Source organism: Oryctolagus cuniculus, chromosome 6 (assembly GCF_964237555.1).
Source record: "Oryctolagus cuniculus chromosome 6, mOryCun1.1, whole genome shotgun sequence".
Lineage (NCBI taxonomy): Eukaryota > Metazoa > Chordata > Mammalia > Lagomorpha > Leporidae > Oryctolagus > Oryctolagus cuniculus.
Window position 1 is genome coordinate 66561683 of NC_091437.1, and position 25786 is coordinate 66587468.

General features: G+C 40.7%; 1 long non-coding RNA gene across 7 annotated transcripts in view; it reads left to right on the plus strand.

Moving 5' to 3' along the window:
• Positions 1-234: 234 nt before the first annotated feature.
• Positions 235-25786, plus strand: part of LOC103352428 (uncharacterized) — a 69677-nt gene continuing 44125 nt past the window's right edge. For 2 of the 7 annotated variants that reach the window (XR_011389445.1, XR_011389446.1), the window contains exons 1-3: positions 235-403; positions 12249-12310; positions 12950-12974. This is a non-coding gene — a long non-coding RNA (uncharacterized lncRNA). The remainder of the gene's footprint in view (positions 404-12248; positions 12311-12949; positions 12975-25786) is intronic. The other 5 variants (XR_007914624.2, XR_007914625.2, XR_011389444.1 and 2 more) reach the window with 4 other exon arrangements.

Genomic DNA, 25786 nt, shown 5'->3' on the forward strand with positions numbered 1-25786 from the left:
CTCCCATCTGTTCTCTTCCACTCCTGTTGAGTGAAATCTTGCTATCAAATGTATATAAGTCTACAGCATCTTCCCTTATTGAGCTTATTTTCAGAAACAGAACAGAAAAAAATGTGAATTTGGGATTAACTTTCTGAAACAATATATTTACTCCTAAGTGGCATCATTATACATAGAAGAACACCCTTGTCTCCACAGCAGCAGCTATACCTCACAGCGTGGGCCATAGAATCTCTCAGAAAGTTCTGTGTTGCCTCATTTCAATGGCTGTGATTGTTAACAGCATGCCCTTGGTTCTAACTGCCACTATCTTGGCTGCGTTGGGAATCCAACTCATTTTGACAGAGAATTGATTTATTCTGTGCCCATAGACCCCTTTTTATGGGGTGTACCTGTCTTAAAGGTATGTTAATATTACACTATTAAATATTGTACCTTCAAATACAAGTTAATATTTCTTAGAATACTTCCTGATTTGAAAATGTTACCATTTGCATTTTGTCATGGACAGTTATAGACATGTTTTATAGTTTTGTTTTATTCCTCAAATTTATATTTTATTCTTCTATCATGCAAGTCGACTTTAGCCTTTTTTACACTTAAAAAAGTAAATTGTTCCCTATTACATTCTGACACATCAAACCTCTGGGGAAAATATGGCAAAACCTGTTTTCATATAGTTTTTACCTAAATAAGTGCTTATTAAAATAATTAATATCAGAAATTTGAAACAAATATAGAATGGTGTATATGGTTTCAAGTGACTTCACAAAATAAGGTATACTTGAGTTTGCTTTTGTAAAAAGACTTTATTTGATAGGAGAGAGAGAGAGAGAGAGAGAGAGAGAGAGAGAGAGAGATTTTCCATCTGCTAATTCACTCCCAAAATAACCACAAAAGTTGGAACTGGGCCAGGCCAAAGCCAGGAGCCTGGAGCTCAGACCAGGTCTCTCACATGGGTGGCAAGGATCAAAAGATATGGGTCATAACCTGCTGTCTCACAGGATCTACATTAGCATGAAGATGGAATTGAAAGCAGAGTCATGGCTCAAACTCCTGAACCCAATCACGTGTCGAACACTACCATATATTTTTAAGTAAATAATTTTTGTGTACTCAAAAGGGAGTGGGGGGAGAGATTCCACTTACTGGTTCTGTCCCCTAAATGTCCACAATAGCTGGGGCTAAACCAAGATAGTCAGGAGCCAGCCCAGAACCCAATCCTAATTTCTTATGTGGTAGCAGTGATCCTGCACTTGAGCCATCACCTGCTGCCTTCCAGGAAGTGCATTAGCAAGAATCTGAAGTCCCAGGCCCTTTGATATGGGTGTGAATGTACCAAACTGCATGTTAACCATTGTGCCAAATGTCTTCTCTTCAATTTTGTTTTTTTTCTACAAGGTTTTCCATCAATTTGTGGCATTTTCTTTCCATTCATACCCTTAGTTTTCAAAAGAAATCTTAACAATGTGTATCACATAGGTGTAAGTGTGTGAGCAAAAACCTACATTCTTGCTTTGGGTATTATCTAAAATTACAGATATTCTACCTATCACCAAAACCACTGATTTCCCAGATTTAAGCATGATTACATACAGTGCCCATTTTTCCTTTGTTGCTAAAGGAGTAGCCATTCATCCAGCCCAAAGACAGGGGAATAGGATTTATTGGTAGAAATTAATAGAAAAGAACAGAGAGATTCATTTAAAATGAGACACATGTGGATAAGAGGTAAAGATTTCAAGATAAACAATTTTTATTAGAATATAACTTTATAAATTTGCAAAATGATCAAAGTTTAAAAAAAAAAAAAACCATTCATCATTGGTGCTGTTTTGATGTATTGTGTTACTTAGTTCTCCTGACCCATCATCCAGAGATCTTTACAAAAGAGCTCTAGTAAATTCCATGACATGGCAGCAAAGTTTAGAAGCACATATGATTTGCGAGGCAAAATAATGCAACATGATATTTCTTCCCTGGTTTTAGAGTACCATATGTTGTAATAGATAATGCTGCTCCACCCAATAAACAGCTCCTAATCTCTTGTAAACAGGTATCTGTTGACCATAGCTAGGCATTTGGGACATTTTGTAGAACAATGCTACCCTTCTGTGAAGAGTCACTAATTATGCTCTCAGTTGGCCACAGGAAGCAATTCTGACACCCTCATCAGTTCCTTAAAAACTGGACCTGAGGGCTGGTGCTGCAGCTCAATAGGCTAATCCTCTGCCTGCGGCACCAGCACACCGGGTTCTAATCCCAGTCAGGGCACCGGATTCTGTCCTCGTTGCTCCTCTTCCAGGCCAGCTCTCTGCTGTGGCCCGGGAATGCAGTGGAGGATGGCCCAAGTGCTTGGGCCCTGCACCCACATGGGAGACCAGGAGAAGCACCTGGCTCCTGGCTTCGGATCAGCACGGTGCGCTGGCTACAGTGCACCAGCCTCAGCGGCCACTGGGGGGTGAACCAACGGAAAAAGGAAGGCCTTTGTCTCTCTCTCTCACTGTCCACTCTGCCTGTCAAAAAAATGAAAGAAAAAACAAACAAACAAAAAAAAACCTTGACCTGAGATAACACAATGTGGTCCAAAAGTTGCCAGTTTGGGTACTGCTGCTCACTTGATGCTCAGGAATGTTGTGAATGCACCAGACCTAACCCAGAAAGCAACACACAGAGAGTAACTCAAGAGTGCATGTTCCGCTATTACAAAGCCAAATTCACTTTCAAAGATGCACTCACTCACTGAACAACATGTTACTCAATGAACAGTGGGTCACAGAATAAATCAAGAGAGAAATCAAAAAAATTCGGAAAATGAATGAACACAATACAACATATCAAAACGTGGGATACAGCAAAAGCAGTGTTAAGAGGAAAGTTTATAGCAATTGGTGTCTACATTAAGAAATTAGAAAGGTACCAAATAAATGAGCTACTAATATACCTAAAGGACCTAGAGAAGCAACAGCAAACACAACCCAAAATTAGTAGGAGAAAGGAAATAATTAAGATTAGAGAATAAATAAGCAAACTTTAAACAAAAAAAAAAACAATACAAAAAATCAAAGTAATGAAGAGCTGGTTTTTTGAAAAAATAAACAAAATTGACACACCATTGCCCAACTAACAAAAACAGAGAGAGAAGACCCAAATCAATAAAATTAGAGAAGAAAATGAAATATAACAACAGATACCACAGAAATAAAAAGAATCAGGGGCCGGCACCAAGGCACAGTAGGTAAATCCTCCACCTGCAGCGCTGGTATCCCATATGGGTGCTGGTTCTAGTCCCAGCTTCTCCTCTTCCAATCCAGCTTTCTGCTGTGTCCTGGGAAAGCAGTAGAAGTTGGCCCAAATCCTTGAGACCCTGCACCCACATGGGAGACTGGGAAGAAGCACCTGGTTCCTAGCTTCGGATCAGCGCAGCTCCGGCCATTGAAGCCAACTGGGGAGTGGACCAACGGAAGGAAGACCTTTCTGTCTGTCTCCCTCTCACTGTCTATAACTCTACATCTCAAATAAATAAATAAAATCTTTTTTAAAAAAAAGAATCATCAGGAATTACTATGAAAAGTTGTATGTCAACAAATTGGGAAATCTAGAGGAAATGGATAGATTCCTGGATACATAAAACCTACCTAAAGTGAGCCATTAAAACATAGAAAAGCTAACAGATCAATAACCAAGATGGAAAATGAATCAGTAATAAAGACTCTCCCAAAAAAGAAAAGCCCAAATCAGATAGCTTCACTGCTGAATTCTCAGACATTTAAAGAAGAATTAACTCCAATTCTTCTCAATATATTCAAAACAATCAAAAGGGAGGGGATCTTCCAAAATCCTTCTATGAAGCCAGTATCACCCTAATTTCTAAAGCGGAAAAAGATACAACAGAGAAAGAGAACTACAGATCAATTTCCCTGATGAATATACATGCAAAAATTCTCAATTAAAATCCAACAACACATCACAAAAATCATTCACCTGGACCAAGCAGGATTTATCCCTGCAATGCAAGGGTGGTTCAAAATTTGAGACTCAATCAGTGTGATACATCACATTAACAAACTGAAGAATGAAAAACATATGACATTTTCATTAGATGCAAAGAGAGAATTTGATAAAAATAAACACCCTTTCATGATGAAAACTAAGCAAATTTGGTATTTAAGGAACATTCTTCAACATAATCAAGGCAATTTATGACAAAACCACAGCCAGCATCCTATTAAATGGGGAAAAGATGGAAGCAGTTCCACTAAGATCCAGAGCCAGAAAGGATGCCCACTCTCACCTTTGCTATCCAATATCATCCTGGAAGTTTTTGCCAGAGCCATTAGCAAAGAAAAAGACATCAAAGGGATACAAATTGGGAAGGAGGAAGTCAAACTCTCCCTATTTGCAGATGACATGATTCTATATATAGGGAACTCAAAGACTCCACTAAGAAACTATTGGACCTCATAAAAGAGGTTGGTGAAGTGGAAGGATATAAAATTAACACACAAAAATCAATAGCTTTTGTACACACAGACAATGCCACAGCTGAGAAAGAACTGAGACTGGAGGCCGGCGCTGTGGCATAGCAGGTAAAGCCACCACCTGCGGTGCCACCATCCCATATGGACACCGGTTCAGGACCCAGCTGCTCAACTTCTGATCCAGCTCTCTGCTATGGCCTGGGAAAGCAGAAGAAAATGGCCAAAGTCCTTGGGTCTCTGCACCCATGTAGGAGAACCAGAGGAAACTCCTGGCTCCTGGCTTCAGATCAGTGCAGCTCCAGCCATTGCACCCAAGTGGGGAGTGAACCAGCAGATGGAAGACCTCTCTCTCTCTCTCTCTCCCCACCCCGTGTGACTCTTTCAAATAAGTAAATATTTAAAAAAAAAACTTCTGGCCAGCGCCGTGGCTCACTAGGCTAATCCTCCACCTGCGGCATCTGCACCCCGGGGTTCTAGTCCCGGTCGGGCCACTGGATTCTGTCCTGGTTGCTCCTCTTCCAGTCCAGCTCTCTGCTGTGGCCCAGGAAGGCAGTGGATCATGGCCCAAGTCCTTGGGCCCTTCACCCATGTGGGAGACCAGGAAAACAGCTTCAGATCAGCATGGAGCACACCAGCCGCAGCAGCCATTTTGGGGTGAACCAATGAAAAAAAGGAAGACCTTTCTCTCTGTCTCTCTCTCACTGTCCACTCTGCCTGTCAAAAAAAAAAAAGAACTTCTAAGATCAATCCCATTCAGAATACCTAGAAAATAATCAAATAACTTAGAATAAAGTTAATCAAGCTTATCTTATCTCTATGACAAAAATTATAAAACACTAAAGAAAGAAATATAAGAAACCACAAGTGGAAAAATCTTCCATATTGATGGATTGGAAGAATCAATACTATCAAAATGTCCATGCTGCCCGAATCAGTTTACAGATTCAATTCAATACCAATCAAAACACCAAAGACATTCTTTTAAGATATAGAAAAATAATGCTGAAAGTCATATGGAAACACAAGAAACCCCAAATACTTAAACCAATCTTATACAACAAAAACAAACCCGGAGGCATCACAACACCATATTCAAATTTCAAGACATACTGCAGGGAAGTTTTAATCAAAATAGCCTGCGACTAGTATAAAGAGAGATGCATAGACCAATGGAACAGAATAGGAACTCCAGAAATCAATCCACACATCTACAATCAATTTTTTTATAAAGGAGCTAAAATCAATTCTTGGAGCAAGACAGTCTCTTCAACAAATGATATTGGGAAAAATGTATCTCTGCATGCAGAAATATGAAGCAAGTCCCCTTCCTTACACCTTACAAAAAATCCACTCAAGGCCGGCGCCGTGGCTCACTAGGCTAATCCTCCGCCTTGCAGCACCGGCACACCAGGTTCTAGTTCCGGTCAGGACGCCGGATTCTGTCCCGGTTGCCCCTCTTCCAGGCCAGCTCTCTGCTATGGCCCAGGAGTGCAGTGGAGGATGGCCCAAGTGCTTGGGCCCTGCACCCCCATGGGAGACCAGGAGAAGCACCTGGCTCCTGGCTTTGGATCAGGACAATGCACCGGCCACAGCACGCCAGCCGCGGCGGCCATTGGAGGGTGAACCAAAGGCAAAAGGAAGACCTTTCTCTTTGTCTCTCTCTCTCACTGTCCACTCTGCCTGTCAAAAAAAAATCCACTCAAAATGGATCAAAGACATAAATCTATGACCCAATACTTTCAAATTATTAGAGAGCATTGGGGAAACCCTGAAATACATTGGCATATACAAAGAATTCTTTGAAAGACAAAGTCAAAATTGATAAATGGCATTACATCAAATTGAGAAGCTTCTGCACTGCGAAAGAAACACTCAGCCTACCAATGGAATGGAAGAAATTATTTGCAACCTATGCAACTGATAAAGGATTAATATCCAAAATACATAAAGAGCTTAAGAAACTCAAAAACAACAAAACAAACAACCCAGTTAAGAAATTGGCAGAAGACTTGAACAAGCATTTTTCAAAAGAAGAAATCCAAATGGCTAACAGACACATGAAAAAAATGCTCAAGATTACTAGCCATCAGGGAAATGCAAATCAAAACCATAATGAGGTTTTACTTCACCCCCAATAGAATGGCTCTGATGCATAAATCAGCAAACAACAATGGCTGGTGAATATGGGTACCCTGATCCACTGTGGTGGGAATGTACCTGGAGCAGCCACTGTGGAAGAAAGCATGGATAGACCTCAGAAATATGGATATAGACCTACCACATGACCCAGACATCCCACTCCTGGGAATTTACCCAAAGGAAATGAAGTCAGCATATGAAAGAGTCATCTGTACTCCCATGTTTTTGCAGCTCAATTCACAATAGATAAGATTTGGAATCAACCCAGATGCCCACCAGCTGAAAACTGAATAAAGAAATTATGGGATATGTACCCATGGAACACTACACAGTGGTAACAAAAATGAAATCTTTTCATTTGCAACAAAATATATGCAACTGGAAGCCATTACTTAGTGAAATAAGCCAGTCCCAAAAAGACAAATACCATATGTTCTCCCTGATCTGTGATAACTAATGGAGTACCTAAAAGGTAATCTATGTAAGTGAAATTGACACTTTGAAATGCAATGACTTTCAAAGCCCTATTCTCAACTGTTTAGGAACATGTTGGGTTTTTTTTTTTTCATACTATCTGTTGAACTCTGTACTTAGTGTATGGTTAATCTTATGTGTATGAAATTAACTTAAAATAGATCTTAGTAAAATATAATAATGGAAACATGAGAAGGAGGAAGAATAAGTGTGGGAGTCTGGATGGGAGAGACTATAGAGTGAAAGTTCACTGTGTTCCTGAATTTGTATTTATGAAGTGAATGAAGTTTGTATACATTAAACAAAAAATTTCTGGGGGAAAACTCACAGATGCAATTACTCTCTTTTACAGCATCTGTTGGTTCCACCTTCTCCACTCAGCATTAGTGCAACTTTCAAAGCTCTGGAACTTGGAGCAGTGGCTAGGTGTCGCTAATTCCATGCACCCACTTAACCAACACTGATCTTGCAACCCTAGTACCTGATGTGGAAACTTTGTGGCAATCCATGTGCCAGGCACACCCAGAACATCAGCAAGCATTGATCCCAATACCCATGAAGCACATCACCCCAGTCCCTCCCTCCAGAGACGATTGGATACCTGCAATAACAGCAGTCTCAATGACCACACTGTACCATAGGAACAGCCCAGGCCCCTAATGTGACTTTCATCACCATTAGCAAATAAAGGCATGAGGAGATTGTACTACAAAATCTAACCAGCACTAAAGATAAAGAATGCTACTACAGACACATCTCCAGGAATAAAGCCTTCAATCAACTAAAACCATCCTATAGGATATTATAGAAAGAAAAGATCAGATGGATAAAAATCAATGTAGAAACACAAAAAAATGTGAAGGGAGTCAATAGGATTCCCCAAAAGGAACACAATAACACATTTACATTGAACTGAGAACAGAGATTGACAAAATGCCTGAAAAAGAATTCAAAAGAATGATTGCAAGATTATTGAAAAATACAATTAACAAAGGCAATAAAAGCAAAAATAGATAAGTGGAATAGCATCAAGCTAAGAAGCTTCTGCACAGCAAAAGAAGCAATTAACAAATTCAAGAGACAACTGACAGATTAGGAGAAAATAATTTCAAACTATGCATCTGATAAAACATTAATATCCAGAATACTTAAGTAGTACAAGAAACTTGAGAACAAAACCAACAATCCAGTGAAGAAATGAGAAAGAGTATGAATAGATTTTTTCAAAGGAATAAATACAAATATACAATATAAACTTGAAAAAATGCTCAAGATCACTAGCCATCAAGGAATTGCAAATAAAAACCAAAAGGTAGAACACCATCACCTAGCTCCAGTTAGAATGGCTGCTATCCAAAAATCAAAAATAACAGAGAAAAGAGTGCCCTAATACAATGTGGATGTGAATACAAATTGGTTCAAACATTATAGAAAATAGCATGGAGATTCCTTAGGAAACTAAAAATGGATCTATCATATTATCCATCTAACTCACTCTTGGGAATATATCCCAAAGAAGTAAAATAAGCATATGAAAGAGATACCTTCAGCTAAATTCACAATAGTAAAGCTATGAAATCAACCTGGATGTCCATTCACTAGTGACTGGATAAAGAAAGCATGGTATATATACACAATGGAATATTACCCAGCCACAAAAAAGAATGAAAACCTGAAATTTGCAACAAAATACATGGAAATAGAGATCATTATACTAACTGAAATAAGCCAGACCCAAAAAGACAAATATCACATTTTTTTTCTTATTTGTGGAAGTTGGTATATCGAGTATAAAAATTGTATGGATACCATAACATTTGTCATATACTTATAAATATTGATTCACTGAATTATACCGTGTGCATGACAATAGGTCCTTCTTTCTCTCATAGTATGATCATTGTCATGAATCTCACCTTAATATCTCCTTCTGAGATATTAATATTTCTGTTTTTAAGGAAGCATATTGTGTATGTATATAATGTCTACACAAGAAGAGTCTCTGAGTTCTGTCAAGCTGTGAGAGCAGAGGCAGGCCATTTCACCAAGAATTTACCCCCATGGGATTTTACAATGCTCACTTTATAGATATGAAATCACTCAACACTCACCACGAACACAAGGCATGCTTTCTTTGAAAACTCCACCACCTGGATTAAGAAGAAGTCAGATAATGTGCACAAGCTCATGAGCTCCCAGGTACAAAAGAATCTAAGCATGTATCCCCAGTGCTGACACTCTGAATTACTTACCTGCCTTCATCACTCAGCTGTGGCATTGCATTGGAATTCACCATGGACAAGGGTTCCAAGTCTGTATAGATACCTGGAATTGTCCAAACATATAGACTTTACCCTCTATTCACATTATAAAGCCTTCTCAGTGTTACTGAGTGTTACTCAGTGTTAATGCCAGGGCAGGCATCACCATCATCACTACATTTTCAGAATATTGTGCAAATATATAAAATGCATATATAAAGCCCTGATGCTTTTAGATAGTTTGTAGGTACTGACAGGTGGAAAACACGACTTGACAAATCACTCAAACCCCTTCAGTGTGGCTCACTCATTAGCATCTATCCCAAAGTTGTTAAGAAGTGACATTTGAAGGCATGGAAGAAACGATGAGTAGGGATGCTGAAATCCTGTGAACTACACACATTGGGGAAAATGGCAAGCATTACTGGAGAGTACCACTTTGCTTTCTGTCTTTATGCATCAAGCTCCTCGTAACTCTTGTGATAGCTGGGCAACAGAGCCTCAGTGCTCAATAGGATCCAGCTCCCTATGCCACATCTCACTGTTTGTTCCCTCTCTGAGCATAAACAGCCTCCTCATACAGTAGAACACATGGCACAGGGGCCAGTGGTGTGTACAGAGGATTAAGCCATCACAACACTGGTATCCCATATAGGAGCACTGAGTCCAGTCCCAGATGCTCAGCTTTCCATCTAATTTCCAGCTAATGTTCTTGGGAAGGCATTGGAAGATATCCTACATGTTTGGAACCTTCCCACCTTCATTGTAGATCTGGCTGGAGTTCCTGGCTCCTGGCTTCAGCCTGGCCCAGCCTTGGCTTTTGTAGCCATTTGCTGTGTGAAACAGCAGATGAAAGATAGCCCTCTCTTGCTCACTCACTCACTCACTCACTCTCATTCTCACCCTAATTCTTGCTCTCATTCTTGCTCTTAATTTCAAATAAATAAATATTTAAAAAGAAACATATGGGGCCGGTACTCTGGCATAGCAAGTAAAGCCACGCCTGCAGTGCAGGCATCCCATATGGGCACCAGTTCATGTCCCGGTTGTTCCACTTTTGATCCAGCTCCCTGCTATGGCCTGGGAAAGCAGTAGAACATGGACCAAGTCCTTGAACCCCTGCAACCACGTGAGAGACCTGGAAGAAGCTCCAGGCTCCTGGCTTCAGATTGGCGCAGCTCCAGCCATTGTGGCCAACTGGGGAGTGAACCAGTGGATGGAAGACTCTCTCTCTCTCTCTCTCTCTCTCTCTCTTTCTCTCTCTTCTCTCTCTGCCTCTCTTTCTCTTCCTAACACTGTCTTTCAAATAAATAAATAAATCTTTAAAAAAAGAACATATGACATAGGAAAGGGGGAGTAGAAGGAAAAACATCCTTGACTTTTATCGATTATTTCTAAAGATTTCAATATTGTTGACTCTTTAATTATTGATTATTATTACTAAAAATTGTGAATAAAATAAATTTAATTTTGTTCCTGTTACAGGATATATTTTTATCAATATAACGTTGCTTATAATTGATGGCAGATCCTATAACTGACACAATAAATTCACAAATAACACATGTGTACCTATAGGTATTGAAATAGACTTGGCAAATGTGCAAAGAGGCAATATTATTGAACATTAATCAGCCTGAATAATTGGTAGGATTCTGTCGTTGAATCATAGCATTATTGTAATGTTACCCCAGTTTCAGATTATTCCATGTTCCTTTGAGTAGCCACTGTTTGGAAAATCAAAAGTTTCCTTTTTCATTTGCTTCCTGCTCCTCTCTTTATCTACCTACCATGAATGATGGTTCAGCAGCAGCTGATTCTTGCCTGTTAAAAAAAAACCACCCTTTTGGGCCAGCATTGTGGCATAGCGGATAAAGCTGCCACCTGTAATGCCAGCATGCTCCATGCATGCCTGTTCATGTGCTGGCTGCTCCAGTTCCAATCAAGCTCCCAAATAATGGCCTGACGAAAGCAATGGGAGAATGAACGATCTTAGTGTTTGGGTCCCTGCCACCCATATGAGAGACCATAGTAAAGCTCCTGGCTCCTGACTTTAGTTTGGCCCAGTCCTGGCCTTTGTGGCCATCTTCTTGCCAACAGACGGAAGATAGTTTCTCTCTCTCTCTCTCTCTCTCTCTCCCTCTCCCTCTCCCTCTCCCTCCCTTTCTCCCCTTCTCCCTCTCTCCCTCTTTCCCTCTCTCCCTCTCTCCCTCTCTCTCTCCCCTATCTTTCTTTCTATTTCTCCACCTCTCTCAAAATAAATAAATAGATCTTTGTAAAAATTAAGTGTGAGATGGGGCTGGTGCTGTGGCACAGTGGGTTAAAACCCCGGCCTGCAGCACCAGCATCCTATATGGGCGCCGGTTCAAGTCCTGGCTGCTCCACTTCCAATCCAGCTCCCAGATAATATGTCTGGGAAAATAACAAAAGATGTATCCATGTAGGAGACCCAGAAGAAGCTCCTGGCTCCTGGCTTCAGATCAGCTCAACTTGGCCATTGCGGCCATTTGGGGAGTGAACAGGCAGATGGAAGACTCTCTCTCTCTCTCAGTCTCTACCTCTCTGTGTAACTCTTTCAAGTAAATAAAATAAATCTTTTCAAAAGAGTGAGAATATGAGAGGGAAGAGAAAGAAATGTTGGAGCATGGATGGAAGGGAGTTTAGGGTAGGAAGTATCACTGTGTTCCTAAATCTCTACATATGAAATACATGGAACTTGTATAACAAATTTTTTAAAATATTCAAAGAAGGATAATAATTTATAAAACAATAAATAAATAAATCTTTCTTAAAAATACATCTTTAAATTCTAGTCTATTATCCATATAAAGCAAGTTCCTGAGTAATTAGTGAGTGACTCCACTAGGTACTCAGTTATTCTGCATCTTTCCAGCTTTACCACAAGATGAGGGAAATGAGGATGCAAAAAAGAAAGCAAATGAGAAAATTGGCAAGGTAAGATAGCCTTTATTTGCCTAAGATAGAAATTATTTTCTTCTTTATTTTTAAATTGATATCAGATAAGCAAAAACTGTTTGTGTGCACCTTGTAAGGTAGGTAGTGTTTACCTGCAGTGGAGGTGGAAGAGGAGCATCTTACCAACTGATTCCTGGTTCAAGAGAACAAGCATCATTGACATTGTCGGGTCATACTTTTTGTATTTGGGAACCTTTTCTTTTTGTGTGTATGTTTTTTTTTACTTTTATTTAATGAATATAAATTTCCAAAGTACAGCTTATGGATTACAATGGCTCCCTCCCCCATAACTTCTCTCCCACCCACAACCCTCCCCTTTCCCTCTCCCTCCCTCCTTCCATTGGGAACCTTTTCTTTAGTAACTTTTCCTCTTTAACAATTTTGTGGTTGCCTGCCAACATGCCCTTTGACTATCATACCTATCATACCTATCATAGTTTGACTATCATATCATAGGAAAATTGCATGCCCTTTCCACTACTGTCCTCTCCTCTAGTTTTGTATTATTTGACTTGTCTACTGGTTCCCAGATGGTTACTTAGAGTCACCAAGAGAACAAAAGACCATGGCAAACAGAGTCCAGAATTTCTGGTTCTCACAGTGTTTTCTTTATTGTAGGTGGTCCCAAGAACAAGAAGAAATGGTATGTATGCATTTTACATTCACTCACTGCGTGAATACATGATATAGATTAGAATATGATACTTATTTGCTGGCTTTTATCTGGGGAAAAACCAAGGTCACAGTCTTCAGTGGGAATGAGGATGGCGGGAATGTAGCCAAAGAAACTGGTTGCAGGTAACACTCTATGTGTCTGCAGTCCCTGAAATCAGCTGTGTTTCCTCTCATGGTGTGAATTTGTGTTCACCAGAGTGGGGAGTGTATGTGTTATACAGTGAGACATGTTTGTGAATGTGTGAATGTGTGTCTATGTGTATATTTCCCCTAGATGAGTGCCAAGATCACTCAGCACACTTTTCAGTGGTAACTTTATCAATTAAATTACACATCTTATCTTCTCTAATTCAAATCTCATTTTTTATCATTTACTAATTCTAGCCCACAGATGGAGAAATCCAAGCCACAAAAATGCAGCTAAGCCCACTAGATACTGTATAGAATAGCCAATATGCATACCTACATGTGTGGTTGCAGTTTTGATGTTCTGAACTACAGTTTCCAGATATCACCCAGTCATGTATTATTCATCACCATTACAGGGGAGTTCTCTCATCCAAGTCTGTTCCTGGAAATTCCCAAGCCCACAGAGATCCAAACACTGTCACAAATATAAAATAGGCTCACTGATCATGTAGCCCAATGTAGCTATCTGGGAATATTTCTGCACATTCCAACAGCTGTTACTGGGAACACACATAGACAGCCTACATGTTTCTTTCTCTTTTTTTTGACAGGCAGAGTGGACAGTGAGAGAGAGACAGAGAGAAAGGTCTGCCTTTGCCGTTGGTTCACCCTCCAATGGCCGCCACAGTCAGCGCGCTGTGGCCGGCGCACCGCGCTGATCCAAATGCAGGAGCCAGGTGCTTCTCCCGGTCTCCCATGGGGTGCAGGGCCCAAGCACTTGGGCCATCCTCCACTGCACTCCTGGGCCATAGCAGAGAGCTGGCCTGGAAGAGGGGCAACCGGGACAGAATCCGGAGCCCCAACCAGGACTAGAACCTGGTGTGCCGGTGCCGCAAGGCAGAGGATTAGCCTATCAAGCCACGGCGCCGGCCTTGCCTACATGTTTCATAACAGATCACAGACCTTAAAAAGAGAAGACCCTGGCATGGCATGTGGCACAGCAGGTTAAGCAGCCACTTGTGGTGTCAGCATCCCACATGAGCACCAGTCACAGTCCCAGCTACACAACTTCCAATCCAGCTCCCTTATAATGCACTTGGAAAGGCAGTGGAAGAATGCTCAAGTACATGGGCCCTTCCTACCCATAGGTGGGAGACCCAGACAGAGCTCCTGGCTACTGGCTTTGGCCCAGTCCAGCGCCAGCCATTGCAGCAATTTGGAGAGTAGCATACAGAAGACATCTCTACCTTCTCTCCCTCTCCCCAACTATAACTCTGCCTTTCAAATAAATAAGCAAGTATTTTTAAAACAAAGGGAGGAGGCTGGTGCTGCAGCTCAAAAGGCTAATCCTCCACCTGTGGCACCGGCACACCAGGTTCTAGTCCCAGTCAAGGCGCAGGTTCTGTCCCAGTTGCTCCTCTTCCAGTCCAGCTCTCTGCTGTGGCCCAGAAGTGCAGTGGAGGATGGCCCAAGTCCTTGGGCCCTGCACCTGCATGTGAGACCAGGAGAAGCACTTGGTTCCTGGCTTTGGATCAGTGAGGTGTGCTGGCCACAGCACGCCAGCTGCAGCGGCCATTGGGAGGTGAACCAATGGAAGGAAGACCTTTCTCTCTGTCTCTCTCTCACTGCCTACTCTACCTGTCAAAAATAAATAAATAAATAAATGGAAGAAACTAAGATAGACCAAATGGTGGACAAATGTCATAGTGGGGTCTATTGAAATGAGATCCAAACACAATAACAATTGGGGAAGTGCTTTAGAATATCAGACAACATTGTCTCCACAAGTTCTGTGAGTTAAACACTATATAGGCAGTGCTCATTGGAACTCTTGTTACCTGCTAGATATCAGTGTGGTACCCATCCTCCTTTTTGCAACTCTGTTTTAAAACTGGATTGTACAAGGCCGGCGCCGCGGCTCACTAGGCTAATCCTCCGCCTTGCAGCGCCGGCACACCGGGTTCTAGTCCCGGGCGGGGCGCCGGATTCTGTCCCGGTTGCCCCTCTTCCAGGCCAGCTCTCTGCTGTGGCCAGGGAGTGCAGTGGAGGATGGCCCAGGTGCTTGGGCCCTGCACCCCATGGGAGACCAGGAAAAGCACCTGGCTCCTGGCTCCTGCCATCGGATCAGCGCGGTGCGCCGGCCACAGCGCGCTGGCCGCGGCGGCCATTGGAGGGTGAACCAACGGCAAAGGAAGACCTTTCTCTCTGTCTCTCTCTCTCACTGTCCACTCTGCCTGTCAAAAAATAAAAAAAATAATAAAAAAAAGAAAAAAAAAGAAAAAAAAACTGGATTGTACAAAAATATAAATATAATGAAGATGGCGGAATAGTTAGGGCGCGCACCGACAGTCCGGGAAAAGATAGTTTAATAAAGTGGAGTTACAGTAGCCTCAGGAAAAGGATCAGGGAAAAACTGCAGAGGAAACTCTTCTGGATCTAGTGGCTGTGACTCAGAGGACCTAAGGGGAGAGCAAGGTCGCCCACTGCATGGAAGCTGAGCTGCAGGAGCCGCCAGGGCCACCGGACCTGCCGGAGCAGCCGGACCCGCCGGACCCGCTGGAGCCGCAGAGTCTGCGTGGCAGTGCTGGAAGGGGAGGTGAACTAAAAACCTCTCAGTAACCTGAGACATTGGCAGGGAAAGGCAGAAAAAGCCTGCAGAGAATGAGGCCTGAAACCCCATTGGGGAAAGTTCACCAGGCTGGCTGGAGGAGAGAAAAAATCGCATAAATAAGGGGAACTGGCATGGACATTTAGCCTCTCTCTCCACTCACCTTACAAAGCCGAGCAAGACAAAGGGCAGGCGCCATTTTAAGTAAGTAAAGTGGTGTGTGCCATTTTGCATATGTAAAGTAGGTGTCTCTCATTAGCCAAGCAGAAAAACCTGACTCTGGTAAGCAAACGAATACCCACAGGGGCCAGATTTCATACATCAACTACTCTCAATTTCACTTAGCTGTGTGGAATTACTTCCCAACTGAGTCAAAAAGAGAGAGAGAGAGAGAGAGAGAGAGAGAGAGAGAGAACAATCTGGGTGAATCACCGTTGGCACACCCTTAACCCTGTAGAACCAGAGTTCTCTGGCTATACCCATCACAGCCTCTAAGGATCCATCAAAAACAGACAGTCCTCTTAATCTAGAGTCACAGTATAATGAGAAAAAAACAAAGAATATCTCCAATATGACAAACAAATGCAGAAGCCGAGGTAACAAGAACAATGAAGACACTATGATGCCCTCAAATGAAATAGACACCCCAATTCAAGATTATGAAGATGATGAGATAGAAGAAATGCAAGAAGCAGATCTCAAAAAATTGATAAGAACATTAAGAAGTTATCAAAAACAAATTCTCGAACTCCAGAAATCCTTAATGGACAAGATAGAAAATCTCTCTCGTGAAAATGAAATATTAAGGAGGAATCAAAATGAAATGAAACAACTAGTACAACAGGAAACTGTGATAGTGACGACAAATCATAATGAAGTGAAGAATTCAATAGATCAAATGACAAACACATTAGAAAGCCTTAAAAACAGAATGGCTGAAGCAGAAGAGAGAATATCAGACTTAGAAGACAGAGCACAGGAAAATATAGAATCAAACCAAAGAAAAGAAGAGGAAATTAGAAATCTAAAACATATTGTCAGGAATCTTCAGGATACTATTAAAAAACCCAACATTCGGGTTCTTGGAGTTCCTGAAGGCATGGAGAGGGAGAAAGGATTAGAAACCCTTTTAGTGAGATATTAGCAGAAAATTTCCCAGATTTGGAGAAGGACAGAGACATACTAGTACAGGAAGCTCATAGAACCCTTAATAAACTTGACCAAAAGAGATCCTCATCACAACACGTTGTAATTAAACTCACCACAGTGAAACATGAAGAAAAGATCCTAAAATGTGCAAGAGAGAAATGTCACATTACTCTCAGAGGATCTCCAATCAGACTCACAGCTGACTTCTCATCAGAAACCCTACAGGCGGAGAGGTGGCAAGATGGCGGAATAGGAAGGGAGCACACTGATAGTCCGGAGAGAGACAGTTTAATAAAAGTGGAGATACTGCAGGTTCAAGGAAGAGTAGGGGAAGAAACAGCAGAAGAAACTCTTCCGGAACAAGTGATTCACAGTGGACCTGCGTGGAGAGCGTGGGAGCCCACAGTTCGGGACACCAGTGGCAGACTCAACACACCAGCGCTGGAACGCAAGGTGAGCCAAACCTCAATAGCCCCAGACACCGGCAGGCAAGCAGAAAGAGGAGACTAGAGGGAACGACCCCGGGGAGGAAAACACCAGGCTAACTAGAAGGGAGAGAGAGAGAGAGAAGAAAAAAAAGGTGACTGGTATGGACACGGGTTTCTCTCTCTCCGCTCACCTCTCAAAGGCGAGCAAGACAAAGAGCAGGCACCATCTTGGACATACGTCATAAGCAGAGCGACCTCAGGTCTGCACCGGCCCTGAGCCTAGCAGAACAACCTGACTCTGGGTGGGGCGAATTAACAGGAGATTAGGACCTAGTAAATTTGTGGTGCTACTGAACTGAGACTGTGAAAAAAGAGACGGTGGGGGAGAGAACTCACGGAATTCACATGAGCACTCTCAAGAGATGCTACAATTCCGTAACTTTGGCAACCCAGTGGGAGACTGAAGGAGAATCTGAGCCCACTCTGAGGGCCGAACAGATTCCCTGTGTGGTCCTTGGGAAAGAGCTTCCGATCTCTGGCTCCTGTGGGTATATCATTTGCCTGCTAACTACCTCCAACTTCGTTCAGCTGTGCGGAATTACTTCCCTTTTGAATCAAAAAAAGAAAGAAAGAGAGAGAGAGAGATCTACCACGCCTAGCCTTGGAGTGTCACCTTTGGCACACCAAACAGAGCTCTCAGGCCACACCCATCTCAAGCCTCTAAAGCTCCATCAAAAACAGACAGTCCACTTAATCTAGAGTCATAGTATAACAAGAAAAAGCACCACAGTGAAGAAACCAAATATCTCCAATATGCCAAATAACAAACACAAAAACCGAGGTAATAAGAACAAGGAAGTCACTATGAGCCCCCAAATGAAAAAGACACCCCAATTCAAGATTATGAAGATGATGAGATAGAAGAAATGCAAGAAGCAGATCTCAAAAAATTGATAAGAACATTAAGAAGTTATCAAAAACAAATTCTCGAACACCAGAAATCCTTACTGGACAAGATAGAAAATCTCTCGCGTGAAAATGGAATATTAAGGAGGAATCAAAATGAAATGAAACAACTAGTACAACAGGAAACTGTGATAGTGATGACAAATCATAATGAAGTGAAGAATTCAATAGATCAAATGAAAAACACAATAGAGAGCCTTAAAAACAGAATGGCTGAAGCAGAAGAGAGAATATCAGACTTAGAAGAGAGAGAACAGGAAAGGATACAGTCAGACCAAAGAAAAGTAGAGGAAATTAGAAATCTAAAACATATTGTCAGGAATCTGCAGGATACTATTAAAAAACCCAACATTCGGGTTCTAGGAGTTCCTGAAGGCATGGAGAGGGAGAAAGGATTAGAAGGCCTTTTTAGTGAGATATTAGCAGAACATTTCCCAGATTTGGAGAAGGACAGAGAAATCCTAGTACAGGAGGCTCACAGAACCCCTAATAAACACGACCAAAAGAGATCCTCACCACAACACGTTGTAATTAAACTCTCCACAGTGAAACAGAAAGAAAAGATCCTAAAATGTGCAAGAGAGAAACGTCACATTACTCTCAGAGGATCTCCAATCAGACTCACAGCTGACTTCTCATCAGAAACCCTACAAGCTAGGAGGGAATGGCGAGATATAGCCCAGGTACTAAGAGACAAAAAATGCCAGCCATGGAATATTAGATCCTGCAAAGCTATCATTTGTGAATGAAGGTGAAATAAAGACCTTTCACAACAAAGAGAAAATGAAAGAATTTGTCGCCACTCCTCCAGCCCTGCAAAAGGTGCTTAAAGATGTGTTACACACAGAAACACAGAAACACGGTCATCAATATGAAAGAAGGTAAAGGAAGGAAATCTCGCAGCAAAAGATCACAGGGAATTCAAAGCATATATTAGAACTTATCTTTGGCAAATGGCAGGGCAAAGTTACCACTTATCATTAGTCACATTGAACGTTAATGGCCTGAACTGTCCAGTTAAAAGACACACATTTACTGATTGGGGTAAGGAACAAAACCCATCTCTTTTCTGCTTGCAACAAACACATCTTTCGAACAAAGATCCATACAGACTGCAAGTGAAAGGCTGGGAAACGATATACCATGCCAACAGAAATGAAAAAAGAGCAGGCATAGCCATCTTAATATCAGACAACATAAACTTTACCACAAAAACTGTTAAGAGAGACAAAGAGGGACACTATATAATGATTAAGGGAAAATTCAACAGGAAGATATAACAATTATCAATGTATATGCACCTAACTACAGGGCACCAGTTTATCTAAATGATTTAGTAAGGTACTTAAAGGGAGACTTAGACCCCAATACAATAGTACTGGGGGACTTCAATATCCCACCCTCAGATATAGACAGATCAATAGGACAGAAGATCAACAAGGATACAGTAGACTTAAACGACACTATAGCACAAATGGATCTAACAGGTATCTACAGAACTTTCAATCCTACAGCTAAAGATTTTACATTCTTCTCAGCAGTACATGGAACCTTCTCTAGGATTGACCACATACTAGGCCATAAAGCAAGTCTCAGCAAATTCAAAACAAAAGCAAAAGCAGTGTTAAGAGGAAAGTTTATATCAATAGGTGCCTACATCAAGAAATTAGAAAGGCACCAAATAAATGAGCTTTCAATTCACCTCAAGGATCTAGAAAACCTACAGCAAACCAGACCCAAATCTAGTAGGAGAAGAGAAATAATTAAAATCAGAGAAGAAATCAACAGGATTGATTCAAAAAAAAAAAAAAAGAACATTACAAAAAATCAGCCAAACGAGGAGTTGGTTTTTTGAAAAAATAAAAAAATTGACACCCCATTGGCCCAACTAACTAAAAAAAAGAAGAGAAAAGACCCAAATCAATAAAATCAGAGATGAAAAAGGAAACGTAACAACAGACACCACAGAAATAAAAAGAATCATCAGAAATTACTACAAGGACCTGTATGCCAGCAAACAGGAAAATCTATCAGAAATGGATAGATTCCTGGACACATGCAACCTACCTAAATTGAACCAGGAAGACATAGAAAACCTAAACAGACCCATAACTGAGACAGAAATTGAAACAGTAATAAAGGCCCTCCCAACAAAGAATAGCCCAGGACCAGATGGATTCACTGCTGAATTCTACCAGACATTTAAAGAAGAACTGACTCCAATTCTTCTCAAACTATTCAGAGCAATCAAAAAAGAGGGAGTCCTCCCAAATTCTTTCTATGAAGCCAGCATCACCTTAATTCCTAAGCCAGAAAAAGATGCAGCATTGAAAGAGAATTACAGACCAATTTCCCTGATGAACACAGATGCAAAAATCCTCAATAAAATTCTCGCCAATAGAATGCAACAACACATCAGAGATCATCCACCCAGACCAAGTGGGATTTTTCCTGGTAGGCAGGGATACTTCAACATTCGCAAATCAAACAATGTGATTCACCACATTAACAGACTGCAGAAAAAAAACACATGATTATCTCAATAGATGCCGAGAAAGCATTTGATAAAATACAACACCCGTTCATGATGAAAACTCTAAGCAAACTGGGTTTGGAAGGAACATTCCTCAATACAATCAAAGCAATCTATGAAAAACCCACGGCCAACATCATATTTAATGGGGAAAAGTTGGAAGCATTTCCACTGAGATCTGGTACCAGACAGGGATGCCCACTCTCACCACTGCTATTCAATATAGTTCTGGAAGTTCTAGCCAGAGCTATTAGGCAAGAAAAAGAAATTAAAGGGATACAAATTGGGAAGGAAAAGTCAAACTATCCCTCTTTGCAGATGACATGATTCTGTATTTAGGGGACCCAAAGATCTCTACTAAGAGACTATTGGAACTCATAGAAGAGTTTGGCAAAGTAGCAGGGTATAAAATCAATGCACAAAAATCAACAGCCTTTGTATACACAGACAATGCCATGGCTGAGGAAGAACTTCTAAGATCAATCCCATTCACAATAGCTACAAAAACAATCAAATACCTTGGAATAAACTTAACCAAGGACGTTCAAGATCTCTACGATGAAAATTACAAAACCTTAAAGAAAGAAATAGAAGAGGATACCAAGAAATTGAAAAATCTTCCATGCTCATGGATTGGAAGAATCAATATCATCAAAATGTCCATTCTCCCAAAAGCAATTTATAAATTCAATGCAATCCCAATCAAGATACTGAAGACCTTCTTCTCAGATCTGGAAAAAATGGTGCTGAAATTCATATGGAGACACAGGAGACCTCGAATAGTTAAAGCTATCTTGCACAACAAAAACAAAGCCGGAGGCATCACAATACCAGATTTCAGGACATACTACAGGGCAGTTGTAATCAAAACAGCATGGTACTGGTACAGAAAAAGATGGATAGACCAATGGAACAGAATTGAAACACCAGAAATCAATCCAAACACCTATAGCCAATTCATATTTGATCAAGGACACCAAACCAATTCCTGGAGTAAGGACAGTCTATTCAATAAATGGTGCTGGGAAAACTGGATTTCCACGTGCAGAATCATGAAGCAAGACCCCTACCTTACACCTTACACAAAAATCCACTCAACATGGATTAAAGACTTAAATCTACGACCTGACACCATCAAATTATTAGAGAGCATTGGAAAATCCCTGCAAGATATAGGTACCGGCAGTGACTTCTTGGAAGATACCCCAAAGCACAGGCAGTCAAAGACAAAATTAACATTTGTGATTGCATCAAATTGAGACGTTTCTGTACTTAAAAATAAACAGTCAGGAAAGTCAAGAGGCAAACGACAAATTGGAAAAAATATTTGCAAACTACGCAACAGATAAAGGGTTGATAACCAGAATCTACAAAGAGATCAAGAAACTCCACCACATCAAACAAACAACCCTCTTAAGAGATGGGCCAAGGACCTCAATAGACATTTTTCAAAAGAAGAAATCCAAATGGCCAACAGACACATGAAAAATGTTCAAGATCATTAGCAATTAGGGAAATGCAAATCAAAACCACAATGAGGTTCCACCTCACCCCAGTTAGAATGGCTCACATTCAGAAATCTACCAACAATAGATGCTGGAGAGGATGTGGGGAAAAAGGGACACTAACCCACTGTTGGTGGGAATGCAAACTGGTGAAGCTACTATGGAAGTCAGTCTGGAGATTCCTCAGAAACCTGAATATAACCCTACCATTCAACCCAGCCATCCCACTCCTTGGAATTTACCCAGAGGAAATTAAATTGGCAAACAAAAATGCAGTCTGCACATTAATGTTTATTGCAGCTCAATTCACAATAGCTAAGACCTGGAACCAACCCAAATGCCCATCAACAGTAGACTGAATAAAGAAATTATGGGACATGTACTCTATAGAATACTATACAGCAGTCAAAAACAACAAAACCCAGTCATTTGCAACAAGATGGAGGAATTTGGAAAACATCATGCTGAGTGAATTAAGCCAGTCGCAAAGGGACAAATATCATATGTTCTCTCTGTTCTGCTCAACTAACTGAGCACCAAAAGGGAAACTTGTTGAAGGGAAATTGGTACTGTGAGAAATGTGACCTGATCAGCTCTTGTGCTGACTGTTGATGTACAATGTAATACTTTATCCATTTTAGTATTTTTTTCTAGTACTATTTGTTGAACTCTGTAATTAATACAAAATTATTCTTAGGTGTTTAAATTTTAACTGAAAAGTGATCCCTGTTAGGAATTTGGAAAGCATTATACTCAGTGAAATATGGCAGTCCCAAAGGGACAAATACCATATGTTCTCCCTGACCGGTGACAACTAACCGAGCACCAAAAAGGAAACCTGTTAAAGTGAAATGAACACTATGAGAAACGGTTACTTGATCAGCATAGCCCTGACTGTTAATGAACAACTTAATACATTATCCCTCTTAGTATTTTTTTGTTTATTTGTTCTACTTAATACTTTTGGTTGAATACTATAATCAATACACAGTTATTCTCAAGTGTTGAAACTTAACTGAAAGTGATGACTGTTAAATATAAGAGTGAGAGTAAGAGAGGTAAGAGATGTGCAATTCGGGACATGCTCAAGCTGACTTACCTCAAACAGCAGAGTTAGAAACATACCAGGGGATTCCAATTCAATCCCATCGAGGTGGCATGTACCAATGCCATCTCACTAGTCCCAGTGATCAATTTCTGTTCACAATTGATCATAATGATAGAACTAAGAGCCAAAGGGATCACATAAGCAAGACTACTGTCTGCAAATACTAGCTGATAGGATAAAAAAGGGAGAGAATGATCCAACATGGGAAGCAAGATACACAGCAGACCCATAGAATGGCAAATGTCCTAAACAGCACTCTGGCCTCAGAATCAGCCCTTATGGCACGCGGATCTGGCTGAAATGCCCATTAGAGTATTTCAGGCATGGAAAGCCAAGACACTCTGGAAAAAAAACCCTACATGAAAGATCTCTGCGAGATCCCATTGAAAAGAACAGGTCATCAAAAAGGAGGTACCTTTCTCTGAAGGGAGGAGAGAACTTCCACTTTGACTACGACCTTATCTAAATATGAACAGAGTTGGTGTACTCAGGGGGCTTCCATAGCCTTGGCGACTCATGACAAGAGCCTAGGGGGATTACTGATGCCATAAACAAGAGTGTGAATTTGTTAAGTCAACAACAGGAGTCACTGGGCACTTACTCCTCATGTAGGATCTCTGTCCTTAATGTGCTGTACATTGTGATTTAATGCTATAACTAGTACTCAAACAGTATTTTTCACTTTATGTTTCTGTGTGGGAGCAAACTGTTAAAATCCTTACTTAATATATGCTAAACTGATCTTCCATATATAAAGAGAAGTGAAAATGAATCTTGATGTGAATGGAAGTGGGGAGGGAGATGGAAAGGTGAGGGTTGCGGGTGGGAGAGAAGTTATGGGGGGGGATCCATTGTAATCCATAAGCTGTACTTTGGAAATTTATATTCATTAAATAAAAGTTAAATATATATATAAGTATAATAACTTCTGTGATGCATGATAGTTAATATAGAATACAAAAATGTATAAGAATGAAACATTGATTTGAATGTTGTTTGTAGCCCTTTTTCGTATTCCAGTGAATTAATGGTCTTTCTACTTTATGCTCACTGAGCATTTATTAAGCCCATGAACACAAAGTAAACAGAAATTATATTATTGCAAAAATTAACTGAATAAAAGAAAGAAAGGGAAGAGGGGGATTGAGGGAAGGTGTGAAGTATGGTGAACTACTTAGACTTGTATCCATGAAATTCATGAAATGTATTCTTTCTATAATAATAAAAAATTTAAAACTGGGCTGTAGAGCGTCAGAGCTCACACAGCACCTTCCTCTTTCATGGCCATCTCAGCATTGATAGGCAAGTCCCAGCACAAGAGTCACCATATTCAACAAATTTACATATAGCATTGATTTCATTATTTACAAACTTTTAGTAGTTGATTATAACGTAGGGTTACTGACTGCTTTCAACAGACTGTTACGACTACTTTTCAATTTAGGAACAATATTGCATTGTTTAAATTACATTCAAAATTTCATACAATAGGTTTTTAATGGTGTCTAAGCTATTAAAACATTTGGAAATTCTTATACTCCAAATAAATGCATGATTTTCTTTTTTTATTTTTATTTATTATTTAGTAAATATAAATTTTCAAGGTACAGTTAATGGATTACAATGGCTTCCCCGCCATAATTTCCCTCCCACTCACACCCCTCCCATCTCCCACTCCCTCTCCCATTCCATTCACATCAAGATTCATTTTCAATTCTCTTTATATACAGAAGATCGATATAGTATATATTAAGTAAAGATTTCATCAGTTTGCACCCACACAGAAACACAAAGTGTAAAATACTGTTTCAGTACTAGTTATAGCATTACTTCACATTGGATAACACACTAAGGACAGATCCCACATGAGAAGTAAGTACACAGTGACTCCTGTTGTTGACTTAAAAATTTGACACTCTTGTTTCTGGCATCAGAAATCTCCCTAGGCTCTAGTCATGAGTTGCCAAGGCTATGGAAGCCTTTTGAGTTCGCTGACTTTGATCTTACTCCGACAGGGTCATAGTCAAAGTGGAAGTTCTCTCCTCCCTTCAAAGAAAGGTACCTCGTTCTTTGATGGCCCCGTTCTTTCCACTGGGGTCTCACTAGCAGAGATCTTCCATTTTGGTCTTCTTTTTTTTTTCCAGGGTGTCTTGGCTTTCCATGCCTAAAATACTCTCATGGGCTCTTCAGCCATATCCGAATGCCTTAAGGGCTGATTCTGAGGCCAGAGTGCTGTTTAGGACATCCGCCATTCTTTGAGTCTGCTGTGTATCTCGCTTCCCTATGATGGATCGTTCTCTCCCTTTTTGATTCTATCAGCTAGTATTAGCAGACACTAGTCTTGTTTGTGTGAT